The sequence below is a fragment of the Acomys minous genome (assembly GCF_964271855.1).
Source record: "Acomys minous genome assembly, chromosome: 3".
NCBI lineage: Eukaryota > Metazoa > Chordata > Mammalia > Rodentia > Muridae > Acomys > Acomys minous.
The window spans coordinates 133,801,698-133,809,653 of NC_140485.1; the positions used below are offsets into that span (position 1 = coordinate 133,801,698).

A 7,956-nucleotide genomic window follows, 5' to 3' on the forward strand; every position below is an offset into this window, starting at 1 on the left:
AAAACACTTAGAAATTCTGAATTCAAGTTATTTTCTTAAATTAAGCTCACGGAACCAAAGGTTGAGCTTATCACTATGCAGATTCAAAGTGAACATCTAAGTGACAGAGGTGAGTCATGACAAGATGTCTGCCTCGTCACTATGCCAGTCGTTCAGTGCCACGTGGATATTAAGTAGCAGTTATTTTTATGGGGTATAAATACAAATAATATGATTTAAGTTTCCACTCTCATGGCATGATTATAATTACTACAATACATATATGACTAACTGAGCTTACAACACATTTTTATAAAGAAGGTAAATGAAAGGAAGACAGAGTGAGTTCAAGACTAGCCTGGAAGCCTAGTTAGAGTAGACTAGCCTAAAGAGAGGCATTGGTCATCACTTGGGAAATAGAGGGTCAAGAGTTCAAAGCCAGCATCGGCTATGTACTGAGTTTGGGGCCAGCCTGGGCAACTTAGTGAGAGGCTACCTCAGAATGAGAAATCAAAAGAGGCAGTGGTAGACTACCTGCCTAACATACGTGCTACTCTAGGCTCAATTCCCCAGTGCTGGGTGTATATGTGTGTGATCAGAGCTGTACCTGCTCGTAAAGGGCAGATCCAGCTGTCGACTAGTTCCCGAAGGGAGCTATAGCGACGCTCCAATTCCTCCTTGTTGCAGTGCTGTAAGAGCCGATTTACCTCTTGCGAGTGTGTGGCGCACGTCTTTAATCCCAGCACTCAAGAGGCAGAGGCAGGAGTATCATTGTGAGTTTGAGGCCAGCCTAGTCTACAAAGCGAGTCCAGGATAGCCAAGGCTATACAGAGAGACCCTGTCTTGAAAACACACACACACACACACACACACACACACACACACACACACACACACACACACACACAAAGAGAGAGAGAGCCAACCTACCTCCTCAGTGAGGAGAGTCAGAGCCAGGTGCTTATCCAGGGTGGCACTCCACTTGCTGCCCAGGATGCTGTCTAGACTGGTGGCACAGCCTGAGGTCCACTGAGCTTACAGCACGTCAAACTGGAACCCCTGGTGTTGGGCACTAAGCATGGCTAGGATGTGGTAGCAGGGCAGGCGAAAGGCTTGGTTAAGGTGGCAGCTGCAGCTGGCTGGATGCGTGTCCTCCAGAATCTGGATGTTCACTTTTTCGGAGCCAGAGTCAATGAGGTGCATCGATTTCTGAATCACGGCGAGTTCCACTAGGCAGAGTTGGGCGGCTGGCCCCGTGCAGATGGCGTTGAGGGAGTGCTGGATCCTGGCTTCCACCAGCTGCTCTGTGATGGGGCTTTTGAGGCTGACAAAGAGTGTGACTGTCCTGGGGAGTCACAGCCAGGTTGAGGCTTGCTTTATCTGAAGGGTCCTGCTATATGTATCAGAACACAGATGCCATGCCTTTTTCTCAAACGGGGTGGTGCCAAAGAGCTGGCTGAGCATGTGCGCTGTGACCTCCAGGCTCCGGAAGTACCGGCTGATCTGGGCTCGGCTTCTCCAGCGGTAGGACAGCCAGATGTGGTCGTTGAGCAGCTAGTGTGAGTGGAGCTCAGGCAGCCTGGAGGAAGGGATACAGTTGCTCAGGAGCATGTACAGCTTCCTCAGGCTGCCAGCTGTGGTGAAGCACACTGTGCTCTGCAGAGAGGATAGCAGCACACCCTGTAAAGGCTGCTCCAGAGACAGCTGATAGAATTTGCCCTGGAGGAACTTACAGATGTGGAAGGCTGACAGCAAGCCCTCAGCGGCGGTGAAGTCTACGGTCAGGGTGGGCAGCAGGATGAAGTGAGGATCCATCAGAATGGTGTGGACTCTCTCCCATGCAGGGTTAAACTTTTGAACACCTGGAACATCTGGGCCAGACTTCTGGCATCCTCATTGGTGGGGATAGCGAAGTACACTGCTCAGGCAAGCAGATCCTCAACCTGGACCCGGGGTCCATCTACAAGAAAGGTATATAACCCCTCATCTCTTGAGTAATAGGTCCGATAGATAAACAAGACCTTGGGGAAATGAGCGAAGATGTCTTGCATGAAGCAGCTTTGGTAGTTGAAAGCGTCTGGCTGCGGGGTCTTGCTAATCTGCTGCAGCAGCGTAGGTGGGTTTGAGTCTTTAGGAAGCCGGTTTAGCACTGTGAAGGCCATGGAGGCGCTGGGAGGTGCCCAAGGCCCAAGCTAGGACACTCCCTCTGCAGGACTGCTGTCAGGGAAGCAGGAAGTTTCTTAAGTGCCACACAAGCCAATGCCTGAAGCTGGACTGTTGTTTTAGATACTGTCCCAGATGAGCCTGAGCCCGGGTGGAGGACCCGGAAAGATAGGGTTCGTGTTCAAGCCCAGCAGAGCCGAAATCCACCTCTCACCAATGGGAGCCATATGCGCTAAGTGCTGTGACCCGGCTTCACGCCTCCACGGCTGAGACAGCTCACCTACCGGTCAATGTGGCAGCTGTTTCTCACCCAAAAATTTTAAATATATTAAAATGTAACAATATTTATTTATGATGGTATCATGAGTGGATTTTTTAAATTTCTTTGATCCATTTTCAAGAATTTCTGAAATAAGTGCATGTAAGATTTTAAAGTCATTTTTGGCTGATAGAGTTGAAAGATTAAGTAAAGGAGATGATTCCAAAATAGTAGAAGCCTAAAGGTAGGTAATTCTTAGAAGGTAATTCTATTTGAAAAGAAAGAAAACTATATCACAGTAGGTTTTGTCTGCTTAATCTCTGCACCAGGAGCTCTGAGGGTAACAAACATCTTCTCTTGACATTAGAAGAGTGTCGAGTGGCAAGTGACCAAAATCATCCTTCTATGTGTCAACAGGAGACGATGTGCAGGATCCATGGAACAGTGTCTGAGTGCTGAGGTCACAGGGACATTTTCCTGAGAGTCCCATCAAAACCACAGCACGCATTGCAGCTTGTTCCACAGGTTGACTGAGCCCTCCTGAACTCGGATGCTGCTGTCCAACATCTTCTACATGAACCGTGTGTGGGAGTCAGGGTGGGTTGTGTACACGCACTTGTTTGCAAAGGCATGTTGATGCATTCGTGAAGAGGAGTGAACTGCAGGACTGGGCATCCATCTAAGTACCAAAAGTGCAACAGAGTGGTGATCTGTCCTTGGAACTCCATAAAAAATTCTTGTTAAAAATCCCATTGTTTTGTTTGACAATGATTCTAATCTCCAGGTCCAAAGCACACGGTGTTGTTGTTTTGTTTTGTGTTTTGTTTTGTTTGTTTTGTTTTTCTTCTTCTTTTTCTTAACCTGTGTCTTTTGTTCCTATGATTTATTTGTTCAGAAATGATTTCCCAGTTTTACCTAAGGTAGTCTCTGTGCTTTTTACAACTCATGTCTTTTTTTGTTCACTTCCTTTGTTTTCTAATGAATTAACTAGGCTCAGTACATGGGAAGCATAAATATTTTATGAATGGAGGAGTAACTGAAATCCCCATTTCATATGGCTTTCACCCCAGGCAAATTGTATTTGCCTGCTTCAAACTATCTACATTCCTGCTGATACTTGTCACAGGCCACATAGGACACATGACCTGAAAATACTGCAGTGTTCCTCAATCATGTCACCCTCCTGTGAGTGAGGAGAGATATAAATGGTTGTCTCATTTCTTGAGTTTTATTAGAAAATTTTCACCATATTAGCTCTAAATAAGCCAAAAAAGCATATAAATGTAATTTAAATTATAAAAAGATTTTAATGTAACTAATATGTTTCTGAATATTTTATCTCCAAAATCTTATTTCATTTCATTTAACCACCAGAAGTGAGTTGGAAAAAAGAAAAAAAGTATTTATTCAGCAGCAATGGGGTGACAGAATGGATGAGATGGGTTTCAGAATGGGCACCACAATGGGGCTGCCTCTTCAAAACCAAGTACATATTATTCCTTGAATTGGGTCTCAATAAACTTTGGGGAACTGATGGAATATACTGCATCCTATGTGACCACAGATGAATACATCTATATATCAACAATAGAAATAGCACAAAGTATACAACCTCATGAAAACAAAACAGCACAGAATGATCAAAAATTGAGACAAAGGAGAAAACAAGAAGGAAAATTTTTTAATTCTAGAAATACCTGAAAATAAAAGCACAACATACAAAAACCAATAGGACACAATGGAAGTAGTCGTAAGACAAACATTTACAGCAATAGGAGCTTCACCAAGATGTCGGTGAGATCTCATATTGATAGTTTAATAACTAACCTGAATGCCTTGGAAAAATAAGAACAAACAACACCCGCCCCCCCCCCCAGAGGAATAGATAGGAAGAAATAATACAAATCAAGGCAGGGAATAATAAAATTAAATTTTAAATAAACTCAATGTAACAATAAAACAAAGAGTTGGTTCTCTGAGGAGCAATATGACTGACAAACCCTTAGTCAAATTAACCAAAAGAAAGAGAGGACACAAATGAATAAAAGTAGAAATTTCTTATACTGGAATAGTTGGCAAATTTACACGATGAGTTAATTTTAGAGAACAACACTGATCTCTACACAGAAAAGCATCAATTTTAGTTCTGAATTATGACTTGTAAGTCACTGTGTTAGTGTGACAATTCTGTGGATTGTTCTGACACCGAATATGTACCAAAACATGAAATGATGCTTTAAAATTCTAACTTTCTGTAAGAAGGTCATAATGTCCAGGACAATGAAGAAGAAAGTGCATTTACCATGCACTGATGAACATATCCTGGGTTTCCATAGGCATCATTTAAATACAGCTTTCAGACCATAGTTATACATATCACCGAGACACAGAGAGCCAGAAGTTCGCTAAGGCTGACATGCCTGGAAGCCACGCCACACCAATGTTCTTGGGTGAGCTCAGTGACTCAGATGTCATGATTGTTCAGTCTTCCACCACGAAAGGAATTGTCCTGACAAGACTTTCAAGGAAGCATGGTAAAATAGTGAAAGTTACACCAAAACCTTAGGACCCAAGTTACAGACGAATTGGAAATGAGGAAAGTGGTAAGTCAAGGAGAGTTTGGTCATGTGAGAAAATATGCTATTCCTCTGATTTGGGTCTCTCATCATAGGTTCCTTCATCCCCCAGAAAGGGAAGATTTTACTGCAGGAGTAGGTGTCATAAATAAACAACTTAAGTAACGTTGGAGAGATATTCCTTACAAAGTCACAGTCTTACCCACAGGTCATGGAGCATCAGGTGCTCAGGGAGACGCTAAGAGGATTCTTTCTTTGCTGTGCCTCTGTCCCTACATTTGAGCTCTCCTAATTTAGTTTGTTCCCCACTCATAACTAGTACTTAGAAATTCCATAATAGGCCCCGGAGTCTCTCTTTGTTCTACAACATGACAGAAAGTGCAAAACCATCAACGTGAAACCAAGCCAAGCTGCAGAGACAGACAAAAGGATTAGATGTGCCTCATTAAGAAGACCATAAAAATAATAAAGGATGCTAAAGTTAAATTATCCAATAGTGAGGAACAATGAACATATCAACATTACACACTGGAGAGGAAGGACAAGTGAAAACTGACCTGATGCACATCAAATAAATGGGCAAAGATGGAAATCTTGGTGGGTAAGAGGGAAGTAAAAACACAGAGGGCCTGAAAAGCCAAAGTGCAGTTGTTAATAAGCTCTTATCACTAAGCTATTCCTAAGAATAACATCTATTCTGCCTCAGGGTTATCATGATGGGGAAAACACACAAGTCCTGGGGTGGGTCACTTGGATCTGAAACTCAGCAATTCCAGTCAACAGGTGGCAAGTAGGACTATGTAATTTCTTTGATATTTGATTTCATCTTATCTGAGATTATCCATTTCTTATCTGCAATTACTTATTTCTTAAATAATTGCAGGTAAACTATTTCTTTGGATGACTTTGAAATAGAGTATTTTGATTCTATTGTATTAAAACTCAAAAGCAACAACAATAACAACAAAACACATCCACAAGTTCAAGCTTGCACTATGCACGTATTATGTCTTTTAAGTACAGGCCTATGTGGAAACATTTGACTGAAGTAAATCTGCATTTTAACTTTAACTTGTGTCTAATGTTTCTGAAGAAATACTCCAAACACCTTGGCTAGCTGAATGAGCCTCCTTGACTTGGCATGAGGCATGATTCACAATTTCATTGGCTTACAGGAGACTGCTTTCCACTGGTACCTTTGCAAATATCTAAAAATTACAGCTTTCATATTAAACCTTAAGAGTTAATTTTATTCTCCACAATGTTTAAAATACTTGGTTTCACCCTTTTCTATTTTACACACAGCAGTACATTGGGAAGCCCCTTGACATGTGGTCAATACATCTCAAGTTCTCATTTTTATTATTAACATTTGCTAACAGAGTTTGAACTTTGACTCTACAACCAGAACTGTACTTAGCTTGATGGTGCACTCTGAAAAAGTCACTTCTAATTTTCTTTATATATAGGATTCTCAGCTCTAGTAGAAAGGCAAGCCAGATGAATCTCAGATAAACAAGCTTTCACACCCATGTGCTTCATGCAATATTTGGCATCCTGCATCTTATTAATCAATGCTAATTTTGTACCATCTGGCTTTATCCAGCATTCTTTTTTAATATCATATTGAGTTGAGACTAACAGACACTCAAATCAACATACTGTTCTATCCTGTAAGATGAGGGAAAAGAATATAGTAATACCATTGTAATACCATTTATTTCTTAAATAATTGCAGGTAAACTATTTCTTTGGATGAACTCAAAAGGACCTTTAAATAATTCCCAACCAAAAAATAGACCAGCACAGTGTATGTTGTTATTCATCCCTACTAAGTATGCACTCCAATCCATTCATCAGTGGGTATGAAGGAAATAGATGATGATAAATAGATAGATATATAGATAGATAGATGATAGATAGATAGATAGATGATACATACATACTAGATATAGATGGTTAGTAGATGACGTATAGATGATAGATAGATAGATAGATAGATAGATAGATAGATAGACAGACAGATAGATACATGGTTTATAGGTAAGTAGATAGATGTATAGATACATAGATGATAAATAGACTTTAACAATTTTAGAACATATTTTGATTCACAAAGTTTGCTTGAGAAAGAATTTCCAGTATGTAAAGTATTTCCTCAGTCACAGCTTCCATCCATTTGAAAGTAGGTGAACCAACAGCGAACGGAGCCCCTGTGCTCTTGCCTTTGCATCAGCTTTACCTGAGAGACTAGGATTTTCATAAGTGTCTTGTCAAGCTAACTTTCCTACAAATCCTGAAATCTTTTCCGCCTGCAGAAACTGGTCTGCAGAAACTGGTTCATAAATCACTGACATGTCCCTGAAATCTAATTCTCTGTACATGTAATAAAACCTCTGATATTTCTCAGTATTATTTTTAAAAAAAAACTATATCTCCAGTCATTAAAATTCTCACTCTCACTATCAAACATTACTATAATAAAATACTTGAGGAAAAACTTTGCCACTTAAATAAAGTTAGTTGTTCTTTGAAATTCATAACTCTCATGGTTCTGCGTGTTAGTTATTTTTATTTTTGCAGATACCATTAGCCCAGTTCAGGAAATATATAGTTACATGTGTGTATTTCAAATATATGTAACTATGTCTTTGTTGAAAGACATCATTATGCACCTCAAGATACATTTGGGCAGAAGACTTGTGAGAAAAGCAATTACTAAATGTCTGTCACAGTGAAGATCAAGATAAACCTATATTGAAGAATAATTATTTTATAGTGAACTTAATTCTAATAGTGATTACCTGAGTCTGATAATATATGAAGAAGCATTAAAAATGATCAGTTTTCTTAGTAACTTACGCATCAGATTAATGCCTTGTGGCTCACAAAGAGGCAGATGCTGTTCTTATCGTTTTAGATACTTTTTTATGAAAAAACAAATATCATAAGCTCCACCTTGGCTGTTAGTTCTTCCCA

General features: G+C 40.4%; 1 pseudogene across 1 annotated transcript; it reads right to left on the minus strand.

The window, feature by feature from the left end:
• Positions 1-574: 574 nt before the first annotated feature.
• LOC311593873 (zinc finger SWIM domain-containing protein 1-like) lies at positions 575-2,204 on the minus strand (annotated as a pseudogene). Its single transcript has 2 exons — positions 910-2,204; positions 575-686 (listed from the first exon to the last, which is right to left on the minus strand). The product of its transcript is annotated as a zinc finger SWIM domain-containing protein 1-like (transcript).
• Positions 2,205-7,956: the final 5,752 nt, after the last annotated feature.